This window comes from Pinus tabuliformis, chromosome 7 (genome assembly GCF_031772625.1).
Source record: "Pinus tabuliformis cultivar Carrire ecotype Pingquan chromosome 7, CPIR1, whole genome shotgun sequence".
In the NCBI taxonomy this organism is placed as follows: domain Eukaryota; kingdom Viridiplantae; phylum Streptophyta; class Pinopsida; order Pinales; family Pinaceae; genus Pinus; species Pinus tabuliformis.
In genome coordinates, this window is record NC_142293.1 from 595,366,878 (window position 1) to 595,389,836 (window position 22,959).

Consider the following 22,959-nt stretch of genomic DNA (forward strand, 5'->3'; position numbering starts at 1 on the left):
TATGGAAATTTTGTTAAATTTCAAAATTTTAAATGTTATAAACATTTTGATGGTGCTGAATCCATTTCCATCATAAAAACACCATTTAAATACTATCTTTACAAAAAAATTTGAATTTTTTTACCCAAATTTTAACCACTTTTAACCATCCGAACAATTCTTGAGCCTTGTTAGACTGCTCCCGGCTATTAGATAACCCATCGTCATATTGTTGTTAGATTCAAACACTGGGAAGTATTATATTCGCTCAATTTTCTCAGACCAGAGATTCCCCGTGACTGGTAGTGAGTGGTGGGGGAGCATTATGTTTATGTGGTGCCTAAAAAATTTTGCAAGAAAACTTTCAAGCTGCGTCACCCTCCATGGACGGTGCCTCGTAGAATGGTTCAATGATAGAGACTCAGGTGGCATAGTCCTGTTCTGTTTCTAATTGTAGGTGGGGACTTTTGGAGAAGCTGGGCCTGGAATTAATATTTAAAGGGAAAAGCAGCCAGGGTTTTCTTGATAATTAAGAGCAACTAACTAGAAGGTTGTGTACATTTGTGTGTTTGATTTTTTGCTTTGTTAGTGCTAATTAATTTGGTAACAGAATGGCCCGTCTTGGGATTGCATTGGGTAGCTTTGAAGATGCATTCAAATGGGAAACGTTGAAGTTATATATTTTAGAGGTTATCTTGACTTTTCTGTTTGTCTTCGCTGGAGAAGGATCCAGCATGGTTTATGGTTCGTTTCAATGTTCTGTATTCTGTTTATATTCTGGAAATTTGAACGGCTTCTGATCTTGTTGTTTTTTGCGTTGTGATGGGGTGATGGATTCAGATAAGATGACATCGGATGCATCTTTGAATCTGGCGGGGCTAGTTGGGGTGGCGCTAGCTCACGCTATGGTGGTGTTTGCGGTGGTCGATGCCAGGTTCAACACTTCTGGTGGTCATATTAATCTGACGGTCACTCTAGGCGTCGTTGTCAGTGCGAACATCACGCTCCCTGCCAACATTTAGGGGATCTCCTTGATATGAAGTCCCAACTATACTTCACACCATTTGGAGTAGGAGTCTCGGCAGTGGGTGGTAATGTTATGTTTTGACCGCGGAAACGTGTAGAGGGAAGTATGATAACTTTGGGTGAGAGCAAGTGTGTGACCCAACGGAGAGTCAAGTGTGATGCATGAAGGTTCCAACACACAAAGGGAGAAGGAAGTTCACCCCTTGGAAGCCTGTAATAGTACACATCTTGAAAGGAACACATGAGCATAATGGCATCACAAGCTAAGATGCAGAATAGTCCACAAGTTAAAGTGATGAATTAATACAACAACACACCTTCAACAAGATTCATACGAATGAAAATGAAATAGTTCATAATCATATGCGTAAGTTAAATAACATACATTTCCAATACATCAAGAATAATCCTACTAGCTCCATTATAGTTCATACCTTAACCACATAAAGGTAGATTAGCTTAGAAAAGTTTTCATGGTGAGGATTATGCCTAAACTGAACTACATGTTTGTCACAAAAATTTCCATGAGAGTCTTCAAAAAGGAGGGTCAAGTAGGCTTAGATACATTCCTTAGCAATAACCACTATAAAACCCATGAAAAATATCAAATAAATCCTCCAAAAGTGTCTTGGATCAACTACAAGAAGGGCTAAAAAGGGACTACTGAAATCATCCAATGAATATTTCTAAATAGAGCCAAAAAGGTATATCTACAGAGCTTACACACTATCATAGTCACTCACTTCTAGATTATTTTCAAGAGAGTCGAATAAGTCTTAAAACTCTCCCACAAATCGTCTTAGCTGGAAAAGTGTGCCAAGAGGAAAAGAGCTAGTATGAGCCTCACGAGCCACCGAATTTGGGATATGAAGACCTATAAAATTTGTCATTGTCTTGATAAATACAGCATAATAATAGTGATTATGGAATGATATAATATCACAAGAACTGTTAATGTAATAAGAGAAAACATTTAAAAGAAGCCCTAATTCTATTTTCCCTAGTTTTCTCAACATCGTATAAGAGCTAAGGTCATGTGTAGAAGGGGAAAGTAGAAGGTCACTAGAGGCTACAAAATTGGGAAATAATTCATTCCTCCTTGGCCAAGATACTAGAGAAGGCTAGACTCAAATTATGGGCACATTATCAAGGCCTAGTCACTAGATTTAGAACTCAGGGAAGCAAAGAAGTTATAGAGCATTGTATCTCTATTTTAAAGGTCCAAGAGGTCTACTTTCAAGCTATTGGAAAGACAAGCCCATGTCAAATCAGATCGAAGTCCTATGCAACATAATTAGCCCTATTCTAAGTGTCTAGAGCTACGAACTATGTATATCAAAGTGTGATTTTTGATCTCTGCTTCGAAGAGGCCAAAGGCCTAATTCATTAACTCTAAGAAGGTCAAGATCTTTGGGAAAGGGAGCGAGCTTCTAGACGTTGAATATGATTGTTTTCACCATCTCATGAAGTCTAACTTACAATAATAACCTCGGATCCAAAGTTCTAGGAATTTTTATGGGCCTATTCTAGGTTGCGAACACTGAGACAAGAAGAGTCCCGAGACCTAATCACTTTCTAGGCATACGTGTAACATTGAAGGCTTGATACTCAACCTTGTAGAACTCAATGAAGGATATGAGTAGTTTTGGACTTAAGTCTTGTTGAAATAATTCCAAAAACCATACTCTACACATGTGCATCAAGACATTAGAATTCAGAGCACGTTTCTTGTTTATATTGTTATATTGCAAGTGCGGATAAGTTCTCTCATTGGTCTCAAATCAAATATGGGTTAATCGCCTACTTGGAAATCTAGGAGTAATTTTAGTATTATAAAGAACAAAGTATAGATCTCCTCTTCTAATGGGTATAAACAAACTTCAAAAGGAAATATGTCATAAATTCAAGTATCAGTCATCTTGAAAAGGGAGTTGAGCCTCCTCTTCTAATTCCAAGCAAATGAGACCTTAGATTTAATCTCTTAAAGGCACATCTAGCTTATCTTCAAAGCTATAGTCACCATTGATCAAGATAGAATTTGTTGACCTGTGTAAGTGGCATAAGAAGACAAGAATATTTGTGTAGATTTTTTGACTAGAGTATATGTCAAGTATGATTATATGAGAATAATAAGTTGTATTTTACATTAAGTACCTAGTCCTAGATTTGGAATTTTTTAACCCTAGGATTTAATCCTCCATTGTTCCTGAGAAACCCTAGATTGAAAAAATTAACAGCATGCTTTTAGTATCTCATATTTTGTACTTGTCAATAAGCATTGCACGCATAAAGGTTAAAATTCAGAGGGGAAATGTTGATAAAGGAAACTCTACAAGGAGTCTAAAAGGAGCAACTCCAAGTATGTCTAAAACTATAATATTTGTAGAAAAACTTTTTCATTAAAATGATTTTAAATTTACCTTGTATTACTATCTTATGTTTAGGGTTTTCAATCATAAAAATTCTTGGTAGGAAGATCAATCACTAGATTGAATCTACCTTTATAATTTTTTCATTTTTTTTGAAACCCTAACCTTTAGGATTCATTATAAAGCCTTAATTTTTGATGCTTTGGGTATGTTTTCATGCACTAGACCATGACTAATAGTTGTAAGTCTTAGTGAAGGCCATGAGGAGAGAATGGTGTTTGGAGGATTGGGTAAGCATTTGAGACTGATACTCCTTGAGGATTATAAATCCAAGATAGGTAGTAGTCTTGTGACTGAAACTCTTTGAGGATCTGAAAGGGTATCCAAGACAAGAGTGGTCAAAGAGGAATGCTGTTCTTTGAGGATTGGTAATCCAATATAAGTATTAAAGGGACATACCTGAATGCACACATCTTTGAATCATCTTGACATGGATTAAAATCTACATGGATGGAATCATGGGGGTAGAAATGGGTAGTGTAAATAGATTTGATAAGGGTCAACATAATTAAAGTAGGATCACATGTGCAAATTATTGAATTGAATAGCAAGAAAACATCCCTCTTGCAACTATTTCAAGATATAGCTTTGTAACAACCCTTGGTTGATTTTCCATGTAAATAAAATAAGACCAGCGTCATGGGACACATATTCCAAGCTAAATGGTGGAAAAACATCATAGTGGGCATCACTTGTGATCCAATAATGGCTATGGAAATAGGAAAAGGAATTGGTAAAGATAAGGAGGAAATAATTGGTTTTTAATTATATTAAATAAAGAAAAATAGGAGAAAAGGAAGGTGAAGAGACACATATTTTCATGTAAGGGAAAATAGAAACAAAATGAAGGAAAATGAAAGAAAAAGGAAAAAGGAAAGGAAGAGACTAGACATCGATGCTAAAAAGGCGCTTGAGAATCAATTGACAACTTTTGCTCATATTTTGTGTTGGAATAACAAATTACTAAAGGGGGGGGGGTTGGGGCGGTTGGGTGAATCAATAACTGTGGGGTTTCTTAAACCTTTAGTTACAAAACTTACATTATTTTCACTATTGTCAGTTATTTGAGAGAGCATTCATACTACAGTAGTCATGAACAACAAGATAAGATATTCACATACATAAATTGAAAAACACACACACACACATGTGGACATAGGTATTTTCACGTGGAAACCCACAGGGAAAATCCACCAATTTGTTTTTTATTAAGATGTAATTTAAGTACCCACTTAACTACATCAAGTTGTTTGTGAGCACCCACTCATAGGATTCCCCAACCCCTTCAGATAGAAATCTCCAACTTTCCAACAAAAATATAAATCTGATTCATTGCAATACCAACCTCTTCCCTTTAGCTCTGTGAATCTCCTATGAATTTTGCTCCTTTCTTCTCTTAGAGATATAATCACAACACTCTCCAACATTGTATCTGAGTTCAACACTTGGCCCACTCAATCTAATTTCACATTCACAACACTACTCTCTTCAGCTACCTCAAAATTCTCAATTCATCACCTTGCTCAACTGCAATCACTGGATTTGTTCCACTGTCACACAGTGAACGATGCAGTCCTTGTCAACCATCAACCAGCGATTCACACATACTGAGTGTGTGTTAAATGAATGGCTCTCCATACTACTACAACATCTAGCTACTTGCTACTACAATCATATTAAAAGAATAACATGAATGTTTGAGATTTTTTATCCTACTCAGGTACTCAACAACTGCAACTGCAACACAAGAATGGGAACATGTGTGATTCTCCATTTTGAGAATTAAATATATGTCATCTTGTATTCCTAAGGAGGTTCTTCCATGCTTATTAATTTCTCACAAAGCTTGAGATGTACTACAACATGGCTTCTATGTACTGCGAACATATCTCCTATCCCTGAGGCTCTATTATTCATTTAATTCAATGAAGCGTGCACGAGATATCAGAGGTGACCTAATTCAACTCAAGACAGGCCCATTGAATCATTCTGCACAATCATGATCCTACTTGTCTTATCTCACGATCTCTTTAGTAGCCATTACTCTAGAAACACCAACTCTTCTGCGCACATGTAACTATCATCTGTTGAAGTCCCAATTTTGTGTTGAAGTCCTGAATCCCTACACTCTCGTAAATTTTACTAATAGTGATTCTCAAGTTCTCATGAGCTCGTGAGACTCCAGACTTTTCCTCTAGCCCCTTTTGCTCCACTTCCCATTGATTTTGCACCATAGGACTAAGTCATGTGACCTACGGTATAACACTTAGGTTCTAAACCCTTCATGGCCCTCTCGGGGGCCTATCTCCATGTTAAAACTCTCTATGCCCTGGGTTCCTAAGTTTACATGACCAAATGTCAATACAACGCCTGAGGTTCCCAATCCTGACACTTTCTCAAAATGCAGTTATAAAGAAGTTACAGGATTTTTGACCTCCGATTTGTCGTATCCCATGGGGACCAACTAGCGCTTCTCCTGATTGGTTGTCATTGTCCCCCTGTGGCCTGACGCCTCCACTAAATTATTTTCACAATCCCATCAAGATAATGCCTACATGATGAGATGTCCCGTGGGTTCTTCCTGATGCCTTTTTCATTGCTTACCACTCTGTTCACTACCATCATGTCCCGACACCCTACAACCTGGCACATTTTCTTTCTTTCCCATTTAATAACCATCAGGGTCATACCTCTTGGATGACATCACTACTACCATGAGTTGACCTATGAGTGGTGATATGTGTTACCTAGAAGGGGCCATTTGGATGCGCAAAAATATTGAATATGCCTGCCACATGTCCATGTTGACGTCATCCAGCCTAATCAATTTCTACCACCTATCCTCTCAAGGGAGAGAGAAAGGGTCCTCTGAGGTCTTATTTTGTGACCAACGTCCAATATAATAAAAAACCACTAGAATCCAAAATCTGAATCCAACACCACTCCTCAGCGGATTGAAGTTTTGGGAGGGATGCCCTTGGAGTATCTCTTTACCATTGATCTGCATGATCATCTGTGTGGTGAAACACTTCTAACATCTCGAGGCCTGATAATATTTCCCTGGGAGGGATGCCTTCAGAGTATCTCTATGTCATTGATCCGCATGATAGACTTTTTGGGAAAACACTTCCAAAACCTCGAGGCCTAACAAGACTTCCCTCTATTGGAATGTTGAAATGTCCTTGCATGGCCTAACGCCTATCTCCCTATGCTTCCATTTTGTTTCTCTTAACTTTCCTCTGGGCTAGATTTTGTGGGCTTTGCTGTCACTGTGGGGACCTCCCAACTCCTTTATCATTGGCTATCGTTTCCAACCTTACCGCCACCATGTCCTGCCACCCTGTCTCTCTGCACTTTCAGTTAGTAAGCCTTAAGGATTTGTTGGGGATATACCGTCAGTCTATCTCAGCCGGGCCAAACTGTGAAGTGGGGCATCCACTAGCTAATAAAATTACATCCTACTACTCTGGTAGCACTCCTCGTCAATACACTCCATTCATCTCAGTACTTTAACTTGTTCGTCATTACCATATCTTTGGGGTAACTCCATTGGGTGGGCTTCTCTTGAGCCAATGAAAATTCTTCCCGTTGCTACGCTGTCCATGTCACTTCTACCCAGAACTCCTTTTTTCCTCTCTACTAGGATTTTTCGTTGAGTTTGGAACTACTGCCAAATTTGGCTATGCACCAAGACTCGGGCCAAACACCTTTTAACTCTACTATCATGGACTTAAAGTCACCAAACTTTGACTGGCAATAAATCCTTATCCAGGAGGCCATTTGCAGACTTCCACATACCGTTGGAAAGTTCTTTCTAAGCACTATCCAACTATTCCACCTCTAGGATCATCTTAGAAAGCCTCCTAATGCATTAATTCCTCCAAAGCGTGAGTCTGCCAACCATCATAGTCATAATTTTATGGATTTTCCAATAAGCTTGCTACTGTGATGATTCTCTACAAGAGACTGCAAAAACCATGGGAATCCTCCTTAGCTTGACATAACATGCACATCAATGCCATAATCTTCTAATTCTAGTCGAGTCGACATTAATGCCAAAAAAAAGTTCCACAAACCATTCAGGCAATGCTAACTATCCAATAATCCCCCCCTTTGGAATTGATGGCAACACTGTAAGCTCCCCTTGAAACAAGGAATGGTCTTCTTCATTGTTCTTTTTCTCTTTATCACCAGTAATATTCTACCCATTTGACATCAATGTAAAATGATTCTCTTGGAAACTCCCCCTGAACCACTACAATCTACTCTTCATTTGATCCCACATGTTGAGTGGTTGCCAACACATATTATAATTGAGTCATTTGGGAGGAGGAGTCATAACCCCTAGCTTCTACCTAAGATAATCAAAGGGTTCTCTTGCAAGTGGCTTAGTAGAGATGTCTGAAAGTTGGTATTTAGTGGCCACATGTTCATGTCGAACAACACTAGCTGCAACCTGTTCTCTTAAGAAATGGAACTTGATAGGAATGTGCTTGGTCTTTGAGTGCATGACACAATTCTTAGAGATACCGATGACACTAGTATTATCACACACGATTAGAATGGGATCAGTCAACTATACCTTAATATCCTTCAAGGTTTGCTTCATGTGTAATTTGTGAGCAACAAGTGGAAACTGCAAAATACTCTGCTTCAATAGTTGATAAATAAATGGAGTCTTATTTCTAGCTAACCTAGGACACTAAGCAGTTTCCTAAAAATAATGTTGCACCAAAGGTTCTCTTTCTGTCATCAATATTTCCTGCCCAATCAACATCAGTATAGGCCTTCAACTTAAAATCTATGCTTTTTGCATACAAGAGTCCATAATATGTTGTCCTTTGAAGGTATTTGAGAATCCTTTTGATAGCGATGACATGACTTTCACGGGGGCGGGTTTGAAATATGGCCACAAGACCCATTGCTTGCATGATATCTAGCCTCAACGTTGTGATATACAACAAGATTCCTATCATTGATTTGTATTCAGTTTGATTTACTAGCGGTGTCTTATCTTCTTTGCACAATTTACAACCTGTAATCATGGGTGTGTTAACTGGCTTGCAATCTTCTAGCCCAAATTTCTTGAGATTTTCTAATAGATATTTGGATTGAGAGACAAATACCCCATTTTTTGATTGAGAAATTTGAAATGCCAAGAAGAAGGATATTTCTCCTATCATGGACATATTAAACTTTTTCTTCTTATAGTTTGTGAATTGATGTCCTAATTGTTCCAGGTCGCTGCCAGATATAATGTCATCCACATACACTACCACAATTAGTAGATGCTTATCTTCAGATTTTATATACATATTTTTTTGTCTACAATGCCTTTCTTAAATCATTTTTGCTGAAGATATTGATCCAATCTTGCATACCAGGCTCTAGGAGCCTCTTTGAGTCCAAATAAAACCTTTTTCAGTTTGCACACAAACCCTTCATTTGCTGTGAGCGTGAATCCCTCTGGGTACTGAATATAAATGTATTATTCTAGATATCCATTGAGAAATGCTGACTTCATTCTGATAGCTTCTAGTCTAGCTATTGGTGCAAAGGTCTCCTAGAAATCTATCCCCTCTATCTAGGCATGCCCTTAATTTGTAGACTAATTGAGCCTTGATCCTGATTACTTGACCCTGCTTATTTAGCTTGTTTTTGAAGACCCATTTTGTGCCTATGTCATTTTTATCTTTGGGTCTTGGAACAAGCTCCCAAGTGTCATTCTTATCAATTTGGTCAAGTTCATCATTCATAGATCTCACCTAGGACTTGTCCTCACTAGCTTGACTAAGATTCTTAGGCTCAACCTAAGATAACAAAGAAAGATTTGCACAACTTGGATTTCCAACAAATTTCCTCCTAGTTTAAACCCCAAGCATTTGATCTCCAAGAATTTTACTCTCATGATGTTCTTTCTATACATACTTGGATGGTGTTTTGGGCATAAGAGTTTTGCTCGTTTCTATGTCCTCATTATATGACTCTATTTCTTCATGCTCTGATGGCCTGATTATTGAACTCTCTTCTCCAACATGCTTATGACAACATTGTATTCCGCTTGATTATTGGTTGTTTATCCGATACATAGCCCAATGTGGTAAAAGGGTGTCAGGTCAGGAGAGTATATGGCCCACGCTGTTGTAGCAAGGTTTTTCGACTAGCAAGAAGCACCATCAGTGAACCTGTGATGATAGGCTGGTAGATGATCCATTTGCGGCACATGATGAAAGAGAGATTTTAGTGTACATCCATGATGATGTGGTCATCATAAAAATAATTTATGGTGCATACATTTACATTCTTGGGTTGTTTTGAATGTTATGGATAAAAGTTTTGAGGTAGAGCCCATTGACGAGATCTTTAAGGCAAGTCCCATCCGGCTTTGCTAAGATGTATGCCCCTTGAGGAGACAATGTTTAATAGTGTATGGGCCCTTCCATAATGTATCAAATTTCCCTGGTCCTAAAGCTTCTTTGGAAACATCGTATCGAAGGACTAACTCCCCTTAATGAATGACCAAGGGATGACATTGTGGTCAAAAGAGAATTTAGTCCTCTTTTTGTGTGCTTTGTTATATTGGAGCGACTCTCACCAACTTTTGTCGATGTGTTCCAACTGTACCAACCTTTGCTCTAAATGTGTAGTATCAAAGAGAAGTTTGATGCCTGAGTGTAAGGTAGGGATCTCTCACTCGTTGAGGAAAATAACTTCGACCCCATAGACTAACTAGAAGGGTATGAATCTAGTGGGTGATTTGACTACAGTGTGGTATGCCCATAAGGAAGAAAAAACCATGTGGTGCCAATTGGTTTTATGATTTTCCAGCATACGCTACAACATTGATTTGAGAATTAGATTGAAAAATTCTATCTAGCCGTTGGCCCGAGGGTAGTATGGAGAAGCAAACTCATGAGAGAAACCAAGGTGTTGGGATAACTCCTGAAGTATATCGTTCTTGAAATGTTTGCCATGATCCAAGACCAACTCCTTGGTAACACCAAACCGTGTTATGACATGGTTAAACAAAAATCTGCAATAGTGTGGACAGTCTTATTATATGTGGGCATGGCATCTGCCCATTTGGTGTAGTCAACAATGACCACAATAGACTTATGCCCCCTGAAGATGGAGGGTTGGATGTCATGAATTCTATGCCCCATTTACAGAAGGGGCTAACGACGATGGCCAGGTGTAGCGGAGTTGGTGGAGCTTATGCCTTATGTGCGTATCTTTGGCACCGCTCACATCTCTTCACTGCTTGAATATAGTCACTGAACAGGGTGGGCCATAAATAACCAACACGAAGTATTTTCTAAGCAGTAGTCATCCCTAAGAGGTGGTTTCCACAAGCTCCATTGTGGAAATCATTTAAGACCTGCTAAGTTTATTTAAGAGTGAGGCATCGATCAAGGATGGTGTCGATGCCTCAACGATAGAGGTTGTCCCCCATGAGGTAACAGGGGGCTTGGTGGCGAATGCACCTCTAGTCATCGCGAGTGAGCTGAGGATTGAAATTTTGAGTTCGTAGAAAGAAGAGGATGTCGTCATACCAGGGTCATCCATTGATATAAAGCACAAATGTTTGTCAGGGAAAGCATCATTAACAGGGGACCCTTGGGTCTCTGTAGGGAGATCTGTGATGAACTCAGAAAGGATAAGCGCCTTCTTTCTCTTGGGGGAAGAAAATTGTAGATCGAATTCCTACAGAATAACTACCCATCGAGGATATTGTGGTTCATCATACGAAAAGTGAGAAAATATCTCATGGGGTTGATATTTTCTATTACAGTGGTGGTCTGTAAGATGATATAATGCTGAAGCTTTTGTACAAAGTGTACTAGGGCTAAGGTTGTCCTTTTGGCTGGCTCACACTTCAAGGTAAGCCTAGAGAGGTTCTTGTTGATCTGATAGATTACATGTTCTCTATTATCAAGTCCTTCTTGGACTAATACCCCAACGATGGCTACGTCAAATGTTGATAGGTAAAGGGTATAGTACTTATTATGGTCAGGAGGGCTAATCAATGGAGCCTGAGATAATGCATATTTTAGGGATTCAAATAAAAAATTTCTTGCTCCTCCCTGTGGAATGGAATGTCTTGATGAAGAAGGCATAAGAGGTCATGCACACAAGTGACATAGTTAGGAACAAAGCGATGTAAGAAGTTGGACTTACCCTGAAAGCTTTGCAACTGCTTTAAAGTTTTTGGAGGAGGTATTTCCCAGATGGCTTGGACCTTGAGAAGGTTGACTCTAATACCTTGCTCGAAAAAAATTAATCCTAGTAGTGTTCTCACGTTGACGCAGAAGACACACTGAGAGGGCTCAAGTGTAGGTTGATCTCTGAAACACTAGGCGGATATCCTCCAAATGATCTGCATGCTTTCGGACCGTATGGTGAGGTCATCCAAATATGTGAGGATGAGGTGAGCCAGATCATGGAAGATATAATTCATGGCCCGCTGGAAGGTGGCGCCAACATTTTTAAGACTAAAGGGCATGACTCAGAATGTGAATGTGCCCCATGGGGTTGTGAAGGTTTTTTTACACTAATATGTATGGTGAATCTAAATCTGATTATACCAGGACAACCCATCCATGAAGGATAGTGCTTCGTTACCAGCACAAGAATCGATAGCTTGGTCGATGAATGGTGTAGGGTAATGTTTCTTGGGACATGCTTTGTTCAGATATCAAAAATTAGTACAAATTTGAATGGTGCCCTATTTTTTCATGACATATACAAAGTAGGAAACCCAAAAGTGTAAGAAATAAGATAAATGAAACCAACTTTGCGTAGCTTGTTAATTTCCTACTTGATTTCTTATGCTTTAGAAGGATGGAGCTTACGTTTCTTTTGCCTAATGGGTGGGCATCAGGCCATGTGTTAATATGGTGCTCCATGATGGTGGGACTAATGCCTAGAATTTCTATCCCTATAGTATTGGAATAGGGCTTTGTATGAGGCCATATCCTCTAGGGAGCATGCTTCCCCAAGTGAGATCTCTTCGACTATGCCAGGTTTTTTTGAAATATCAACCTTAATGGTAGGTGAAATATTTGACATGTTCCCCTCCTCGAATGCATCTTGGGCCGGGATGGGATTTTTAAACCAATCTACCGATCCTGGTGGCAGGAAATTCTTTGATTATATTGTGCAAATATCATGCCTTGGTGCACCAATAGGCACAAATGATTTATCAGGTAGAAAGAATGAATGGTGATGCATGAAATGCCATGGAAATTTAGGTTCTGTCATGGCCTCTAGAATATCTTCATTTGAGTGAAAAAGATTATCGAATTTTGAATTGGGTTGTGTGAGGCCATGAGGGTGGAGTTTAGGGCTAGCTATGCTGGTAGACAAGCAAGAAAATGATTTTATGGTTCATTGCGTAGAACCCAATGAAGTTAACAATGTGCAGATCGGATGGGTCTACACAATCAGTAGTCATACCATCGTTGTGGTGGATTTGGCAGCCTAGACACCAAAAAATGATGATCAAACAACGAGAATTAGGGTTCATATAGAAGAGGAAATGAATCATATGTGATGTTTAATTTCGTCAGCATTAGGTGGTGGTAGAACATTTGTAATGGTGGATTGATGGTGAGTGGGGGTAAGTTCTCACGATAACGTTGGTGTCCTAGGAGCCGCATCTTACTCCATGTGAGGCTGGTGTTGAGGGATATGGTGAGCTTGTAGGTGTCAAATCCTAAGTTGTCCAAATGTTTGTAACATAGGACATGTCTCATAACTATGAGAGTCATCGGTGTAAATATTTCATGCATAATTAGTGCTAACATGTGTTGAAGGCTCGAAATTCTCTACCTCAACATTATAAGGGAGACCACCCGGTCGGGACCTTAGAGAAACTCCTTTTCCATTTGGAATGGTGGTTCGAACTGGTTAAACTAGGTCTAGTTACCTTCTCTCTATCTCTACTAGCTTAAAGTATGACTTTCACTTACCAATAGAGAAGAGACATAAGATCAGCCCTCTTGCTAATCAGGGAAGAAAGTGATCCTTAAGCTGATCCAGGGCTCAATCAAGCCACAACTAAATTTTACCTCTTTGATAAGAGGACTTCTAGGAATGTAGAATTAAATATAAATGCAAGCAAAAGGAAAGAAATCCTAAGCCTATCTCGATTAGGAAGATATAGATCTAACCCAACCGAGAGCAAAGTAATTAAATGATTGAGATTTCAACACACCTGGTTTATGATGAATATCTAGCTAATGAAGTAGTTCAATTAATTGATATTATAATTTACCAAACATGTTTTTTAGAGATCTATTAACAATTAATGATGAAACAATAACATTAGGAAGTAGTTCTCATAATGCCAATGGAAATTAAATCAAAATTAGATGACAATTTTCTAACTAAAAGTTTCTCAGAAATATGATTTAAGCATAAGAGCATAAGAGGAAATTAACAACACTTCTATGAAACAAACATATTAGATAGCTAATTTGTAAGAAATGGATTCATATCTACAATAACATATAATATAAATCCAATTAACATAATTCTGCCATCAAAAATGAATTTCATATTAAAAATAATAGTATTTCTAATACAAATAAATTTGAACCTGTTTTCCTGCTCTGTTCTTTAAATCTGATCTCCTACGATCTTCTCCAAAGCATAAACTCTGCTGCTAAAAGAAAAAGCTGCAATAGTGCAAGCTCTACCTCTCATTCATAGTTCAGAAATGAAAAGAAAAATCCCAATAATTACCAGATCTGAGATTGATTCTCTCTACCTATGGCCTGAATTCCCTATTACAATAGTTTTAAGGATGACAAAATTGCAGAATAGGGAAACCCATATTACATTCTACAAACGACTATTTATAATTACAAAATGAATTCCACATAGGAGATCTCTTGAAGAACCAAAATACTCCAACAATTTTATTGGTTAAAAATCTGTTTCTTCTATTCCTAGAGCAATTCCATTGATTGAGATTTGTTCTTCCTCATCTCTTCAACTGTCCTCCTGTCAAAACCAATCAAAATTTAATTAAAATGCAAATTAGAATAAAAAAAATATCAAATCTGGAAAATAAAACATCTTCCAATCAAAACTTAATTAAATAAATAAATGAAAGGAAAACTGATATTTTCATTAATCATTTTAAATATTCTATTGGTCAAAGAGAACACACTCAAATGGATTTGCACTCAACAAAGACTATGAACAAATGAAAATGCAAAAAATTAACTCAGAAAATTAATTTTGTTTACAAATTCAGAGCTTGATATTTTGTTGAATTTTAGACTCATTAAATGACCAAATATGGTCATGCAACCACTTCAAAGATATTCTCCATGATCTTATCTATCAAAAGAGCTATCATGAGTTTCATTTGGCCAAGTAAAACTCAACTTATAAGCTTTTAAAATTGAATTGTCAAAATTGCCAAAATTCTGGAAACTTTGCTGCCTATGCCAATTTTTTTTTTTTTTTAATTAAAATATAATCCTAAATAAATTAATTATTATTATTTAATTAAAATTAATTTAAAAATATTTAAATTAACAATTATTATTTAATTAATATTAATTTAAAAATATTAAATTAATTATATACCATTCAAATAAATTTTAATTAAAAATTAAAATATAATATAATTTTATAATTTTAATTAAATTAATATAATAAAATAAAACAAACCAATATTAAAAAACCTTAAGTGGCTATTTGATTCATAAAGTGAATTGAATTAAAAATGGAGGAGAGCTTTAATGGAGTGAAGCTTTATGAAGGAGGCCATGTGATGGAGGCATGATGAGACCTTTGCTATAAAAAAATTAACCACCACGTTTATTTATATCGGGTATTGAGAGTCAAATGATATCAAAAGTTTTTAAATGCACACCAAACTAAAAAGTTGATATATGATATCAAAGGTTTTTTGAAATGTATAAAGTTTTTTTAAATATGAGGATTTTTTTGAAATATTGGAACTTTTTCAAATATCAGGAAACTTTTATCGGGAGAATTTTATTGGGCTTTTTTATTGGATATCGAGACTTTAAAATATCAGATATTAGGACTTTTTATGAAAATTTTCATCAGGACTTTTGTGAAGGAAGCGAGGAGGTGAGGTGAAGTGGGGCCACTTGGAGTAGAACTCCTCAATTATAAACTATACCCACTTTGGTAATTAAAAATCCTACAAAATGAACCACAACCACTTTGCAATTTTGAGATTTCGTGTTTCATATTTTTTTTTTTAAATTAGAAATTCGAATCAATTACCGAGATCCCGAAAATGCATAATTTTAATTGTTCTACAATTTCACTGGGCAATTTTCTAGGACCGTTAGTGAAAAATGAAAAAAATAGCAAAAATTAACTAGGAATTAATATTTGCAATGAATTACTAATTTAATTATAAAAAATAAAATAATATATATTTTATACATTTTTTAACTGAGGTGGTAAAAATTATCAAACTTCGGATGAACACCATTTGCAAACCATGTAACCAAATGAGATTAAACAAGTACCGATGGAAAACTACCTAAAAGTCAAACCCAATGAAGTAATCAAAATACAAATCCGATGAAAATGAAAAAATGTTAAAACTATAGGACACTTAACCAAAAAAATATATCAAAAAGGTGATTTAGCCAAAAAATTATGGAAATGGTCCCCATTGTTTGAAATAAATAAGTTAAAAATGGGGATGTTGAGTTTTCACTACAACACTGACGACACACTAGGAAGAACTAGTTGACTCTGGTTAAAGATAATGAACTTCAATTTACACAAAGGTTAAAAATAATGGAGTCCACTGAATCGTCAAACAGTGAAACATTTCCATGGGTCCCACATAAATAGATTAAATAATATGAGTTTGAAAAGATAAGTACTCAAAGAAGACTTGAGTAAAAGTCATGAATCCAAATTTTGGGAAAAAAATATTTTAAAATTACCTCGTATGAAAAATAGAAGAAGCTACAGATAAGAGTTTTTGATAAAGCATATATTCATTGTTATGAATGGTCCCTGACATTGCTTCGCTTCTAGCGAGCCTGAATAGTACCTCGACGAAGTTGTCTTTTATGCCATGCAAAATAGCCCCGCTGCCAGCGAGCGTCCATAGCCCCGACGAGTTTACTTGTATTTCCCATTCTTCATCTTTTAATCACCCTTTTGATACATGTATTTGCAGGCTTTTAGTTTATGATGTACCTGAGTGAAAGAAGTGAGATGGTAATAGAGACTTAAGTCGATGGATATAATACTTTCATAATGTTTATTCCAAAAATATTTCCCTGTGACTATCAATCAGAGGTTTTATAAAGTGGAGGGGTGGAAGGGATCCATTGAGTTGAACTCGGGTCAGTTATTTCCTTGAAAAAGTGAACCATATCACTTATAAAATATGTGTGTTCATCCATGAAAAGTTTTAAAGAAAGAGGGTTTTATGGTTCCATAAAGATATACATTTTAATGATAAATGAAATTCACTAAAATAGATAGAGTAAGGATTTCCCATGTATGCCAACCATTGTTGAGTGAGGAAAATGCCTTCCATATAAATCTTAGTGGTGTCACCCAAATCAAACCATAACCGAAAGCAAAAGGAAAATTATTCCAAACCGAAGTGAAAAGGAAATCAGCGAGCTCCAAAAATATAAACATGAAGAAAGAAAAATCTAAAAGAAAAATCCAAATTTACTATATAAATGTCTCAACAAAAGAATAAAAGAAGATAATCATGTAAATGTTCCTTCTTATGTTGATATTTTAATAAATATTATCTTGCAGATTTATAAGAAATGAGGCTCTGAAAATATAAAGAGTGAATAATAGTGATAAGAGATAATAAGATAATGAGAAGTCTATGCCTGTTGCAAATTTTCTTGTTCCAAAGAAAATCATAAAAGTATCTTACCCATTTTCTAATAAAAAAATACTTAAGAAACAGATTAAAGGTTCTGAAACTCCACAGTTTAGCTGATTCGATGAGGATCATTACTGTTCTCAAAAGAAAACAAGGTGAATAAACTCCAAATCTGATTTGGTAGAGGGGTGAAAATAACTCATGGAAACCCTTGCAAAAATAGAGTTTCATATCAGCAAAAACTAGAAACCAAAACTGAAATCAAAAGTAAAAAAATGAAAATGAATGAAAGTGGGCATATGAAACTTACCATTGGAGAATTTCATTTAATCTTACCTGAGAGATATCATCTTCTCCAATAAAAGATAACTTCTTATTTTAATTAGAATTAAAAGCATGAAGGATTTGAATTATTTTGAAATTTCATTAATCCAAGATCATCATTTATTAAGTTTAAACTAAAGCAAGTAGTGAACTAAAAGAAAACAATGTTTCATGTCCAAGGAATCTAAAGTAAACCAAATTCATCATAAAAGGGAATGAAGATATGTTTCTTTATGAATTGCAACGACGATTGTTCTCTTTATTTTTTTCCATTCTAAATTTATATCAGCCCCAAAATATTGAAATTGATTCAAAATCCTAAATAACGTAGCAATGAGGAGGACTTGAACTTTTATATAATAATTATGAAGTGATATGTCAAAAATTAAAATGAAAGAGAATTCAAACATGAATTAACCATGGTCCATCATCTTTCCCTGTTCCAAATTCCTTATCAATTGTTGCATTACCATAGTGGTTGCTCTTAAAAAGCAAATGAAGATACCCATTAAAATATGATTGAGATAATAAAATGTGCATCCAGTGATGAGTGAAAGGAAAAAAACATAAACGCACCACAGATGATGAAATTTCTCATTAGCCAAGCATATTGTCAAGAAGAGTAAAAGAGGCCCATGTGCATACACCATGAAGAATGTATATCCCTATAGTCACAAAGTCATCTTGATGAATGAATACTTGGATTTAACATAATTATGAATAAAATATATCCAAGCTCTTGATCACCATGATAACATGAAAGTAGCATATATATAGAAAGATAATCAAACAAAACTTCATGTGAGCATAGTGAAAGATCAAAGTGTATTCATCAGATACCTACGAAGATACTTAACCCGGTATTCTGAAGTTTTGAGTTTCCGAGAAAATCAAAGTGAAATGTAAGAGCTCAAGTTTTCCAAAAATTCTTAATGGGAAAAACTCTGATGAAAAAAACTTTACTTCATAATGTTTCCAGCAACATTTGTTTTCAGAAGTTTAATTAAATTTCATCTCTGATATAAGAAGTCCCGATATTTAGAATATTGAAGCGAAGCAAGATCTTGGAACATTTTTTTTGTAACTTTTACAAACAAAAATTACAATATTGATCATGCCCAATAACGAATGTTTTTTAAATGTATAATGTGGGAACTTTTCCTTTCTAATACATCAAACATTCATGTATCGGAGGTAAAAGTTTCATAAGATTTTATAAAGTAGTTCTATTGACTTTCATTTGAAGTTTTGTAAAAAATAATTGCAATAGCACTTACATTTACCTATAAAATAAGCTTCCAAGGAAAGGAGTTCGAGATTTAATAATTACGCGAATAAATCAGGTGTCAAAGATCTCGAAAACCTTTTTGAAGCTCAAATCAACTTACAAGACTTTTAGACCAAAATATTCCAATGAATACAGTGAAATAGGGACCATTTCCTCTGCTAAGTGTAATGGACGTGATAGTGGAGGAAAAGACAATGTGGATCTTGGAGAGGTAAATCTCAGAATTTGTTTTAAATGTTTTCGATATAATACAAACCCAAGAGTCCAATAAGTCAGAAAGTTTGAAATTCTGAGGAAAGATCTCGGAAAAATGAAAAGCAAAGGATAGAGATTCAAAATTCACCAATTAGAGGCTTTGCATCCCTTCGGAAGAAAGGAACATGACTAAAGGGAAAACAACATGAACGAGTGAGATGTAATGGTTCAACTCAACCGGGAAATTGTAAGATTCAGATTAGGCATAGATAAAATCATGCATAAGCTCATTCACTGCAAGATTTTTGTGTGAAATTTCCTCTGTTTGTAGCAAATCTGAGCAATGAAGAATGTAAGCGTTTCATTTCAGCTACATCAATGAGAGGTAGAATATGATTATTGACTCATATTGCTAAGTGAAAAAACATGAATTCATGTGGTTCTGGACACATGAGCGTATCGGAAGAAAAATATCAAAGAAATCACTTGGCTATTCTTTACAAAGTTACGATATATCAAACTTTCGATAAATCATATTTAAAGAAATAAGCAAAGGCAGGAAGTGATATTGGAGATTTTATATCAATGATAGTATATCGGGGATTTAAAGAGAAAGTATCCGATATGAAAGTCCTGATATAGGCTGAGGATGGGAATATCGAATATCAGAAGTAAGAGGCATTGATAATACCGAGAGTGTAGTGAATAGGTGCTTCTTATAAAAATTTCGATATGATAAAGATGAAGGTATCTATGGGGGAACAAATATCGGAATATCGGGAGTTTTTTAGAATAGCACACCTTATAAGTTATGATGTTTGCGAAGGCCGATATGCCAAGTGGCAGTTGTGGGGCCGACAGCTCTTAAAGTTTTTAATTTAAAAGGAAGCGCCCAACTCAACTTCGTCTTTTAACAAAATCCCCTTTAACAATTATATTAACTATCGGGAACATTGGATCGGAGAATGATTTTATCGTAACTTTCTTATGAGGACAGTTACGATATTATAATGATTTGATATGAATCTTTAGATAATTCATTAATTTAATACAAAAGGGCCTATTGAGGTTTTAATAAATAGAAGTAAAACTAAAGAATACCCAAATTCTGATGAAACAACAAATACTTCCTTGGACATGTTGCAGATTGTGAATGATTGACTACTTGCTTATCTCAAGTATCCAAAATCAAGCCAATGAAGACCTGCAAAATAAACAAAACAAAAATAAGAAGTAAACTATGAAAAAGAAAAACTAATAATAGATGAAGATGAACCTATTAATGCATACTTAGAAGAATATTGACTGTAAGTTTACCTCATGAATCTTTAAGTTCTCCCATGCATTTATCAAAATTCATATATGTTCAACATCATCTACTTATTCAAAGAAATTCTAAGTAATGATCTTTCAAATTGCATCCACCTCAAATTTGCATTGGAGGACAAAAGTGGTGAAAATGAGCTTTTTAGAAATAATTGTGAATAAAAAATTGCTAAGCCATAACAATTCCTTGGAATTTCTTCATATATGATTTTATCACAAACACATTTTTTAACAATGTGATGAAGTTTTTGCAAGAACAATCCAATCAACTACTTCACAAGTGTGTATGATATGACTATATAAGAACTTTTGATATGTTCTAAGCCACTTTTCCAGAAAATGAAAGGGGATTAATTTCTTATTAAAAATATGCAATAATGAAATAAATGAAAACAGAAAAAGAATATAATCTAAATTAATCAATTCCTAATCCTAATTACATGAGAGGAAACATAACTAGGTATAGTCGTATTTCCAATGTAACCACTCTTTCATTTTAACTCCTGCATGTATGTACAGGTCAAGCATTAGTAACAAGAATATAGTTAAATGAATAAAAATAAATTTGAATATAATATGTACACTAATTGCTAACTATCTGCAAGAAAAAAGTTATTTATAATTACGCTATTTTGAAATGTCATTTCCAGCTAAACTTTAATTGGATCATATAAATTTGGACAAATTTCCATTAATGATTGAAAGAGGGAATAACAGGGTAGATTGTGGAAATGAAATTTTAGATACAATGGCCTACATGTAATCTTATGTAATATGTTAAATTATTAATGATCTTTTTTAGAAGAAAACTTTCCGATTTTCTTTCAAATGGGTCAATGCAAAATGGATGGAAATCTAATATTTCAACGGAAGATCATTGATTGAATTAGATTGTTAGTCATATTGATATACTTTCTTTTCGGCACTGCTTTTAAGAGAGAAAAGGAAGAAGTGATAAAAAATGAAAATCAATTGGAATTGGAAGAGTAATAGCGCTTGATTTTCATGATTATGATTTGAAACTTAATTTTCCCATTCGAGCAATGCATGAATTGAGCATTCAATACTGAGATGCTCAATATGCCAACATAAGATATCTAAAAACTAAAAAATGAAGAAGAAAAAAATTCTTAAAAAAAAAAAAAGTGAAGAAAAACAATGAAAACAAATCATAATTTGCAGTGGTATTATACTTAATGTTACAACACAATTGAAATTGATTTGAAGTAATTTCCTCTTCACAAGAATTGGCCAAAGTACTACAGTTAGAATGAACACCAATACCAGCTTGTGAATTAAAGAGAAGATCATGACTATGGATAGGAATGAGAGCTTAATCATCATAGGATTCATAGATTGGGATGGGTTATTGAACGCTGAAATCATGAGTATGATTAAATGTTTGAAAATGAGAGTCAATTGGAACAATTTCTGTATTGAGTTTCTCTTCATTTTTAAGTATGATTTGACTTTGATCATGAAGATTTAATGTATAAGAAGATAAATCAACATCCTTAATGTCAAACTATCGTAATTGACTTCATAATATTCTCTAGAATTCCTTTCATTTGAAAATGATGCATCAAGACGAGAAGGAATAATAAGTGATTTTTCATTAATGTCAGAAGAATGATCAATGAATGATTCTCTATCTTGATAAAAATTCAATGACAATTCATTTCTATCAACCTCTCTGTATTCTGAAATAACATTAAAGCAAAGCAGGGATAAATTGCTATCAACAAAAATATCAGGATATAGGTGAAAATAAGAATTAGAAGCAATGAATTTGAAAATATCTCTATTTGCATATTTTTTTAAATTCTTTCCATTGCAAATTTCAGATTCCAGATCATTTACTTGGCTAATTATGCTTTCTTAAAGAACGTTCTCTGGCTGCCCTGAATTTTGTATTTAATTGGCATAAAAGAATTCAGACATTTCTGTTGTAGATTGCATGTTATTGAAAATTTCAAATTTTGTCTGTACTTGTTGATTTAATAATTGATTTTCTGAATTTAATTCATAGTGATTTTCAGATTTTGTGGTAGATGGTCCTTCAAGTTTGTTATTCATTTCTTCTTGTAGTTTTTTATCAAATTCTTGCAATGTTTGTGATAATGGTTCATTAGCATGATTATCATTAACACTTTAAGAGGTGTGTATTAGATTTAAGAATTTATTATACATGGATGAGGCCACTTCATCATGGTTAATATGAACCTCCATTTTTTATAATATTACTAGAAGTTGAAGGAGAGTCATCAAAGCTTGCAATTGTTACATACAAAATTGAAATGGGAGGAAGAGAAAAAATATACTCAAACCAATCAATTAGTTCAATTTTTGAAGGTTTATCTTCAACTTTGAATCTAAGGCAAATTAATTGAAATCTAAAAGTAAAATTTAAGAGAGATTCATTTTCAAATCTTCGTAAATTTTTGAATTCATCACATATATGTTCATAATCATAACCATCAAATTTATAAAGGAATTTTGTGATAAGTTGATCCCATTTGTGAATA

At 35.0% G+C, this 22,959-nt stretch overlaps 1 pseudogene; it reads left to right on the forward strand.

Moving 5' to 3' along the window:
* The first annotated feature begins 590 nt into the window (after positions 1–590).
* LOC149248833 (putative aquaporin TIP-type pseudogene) lies at positions 591–1,001 on the forward strand (annotated as a pseudogene).
* Positions 1,002–22,959: the final 21,958 nt, after the last annotated feature.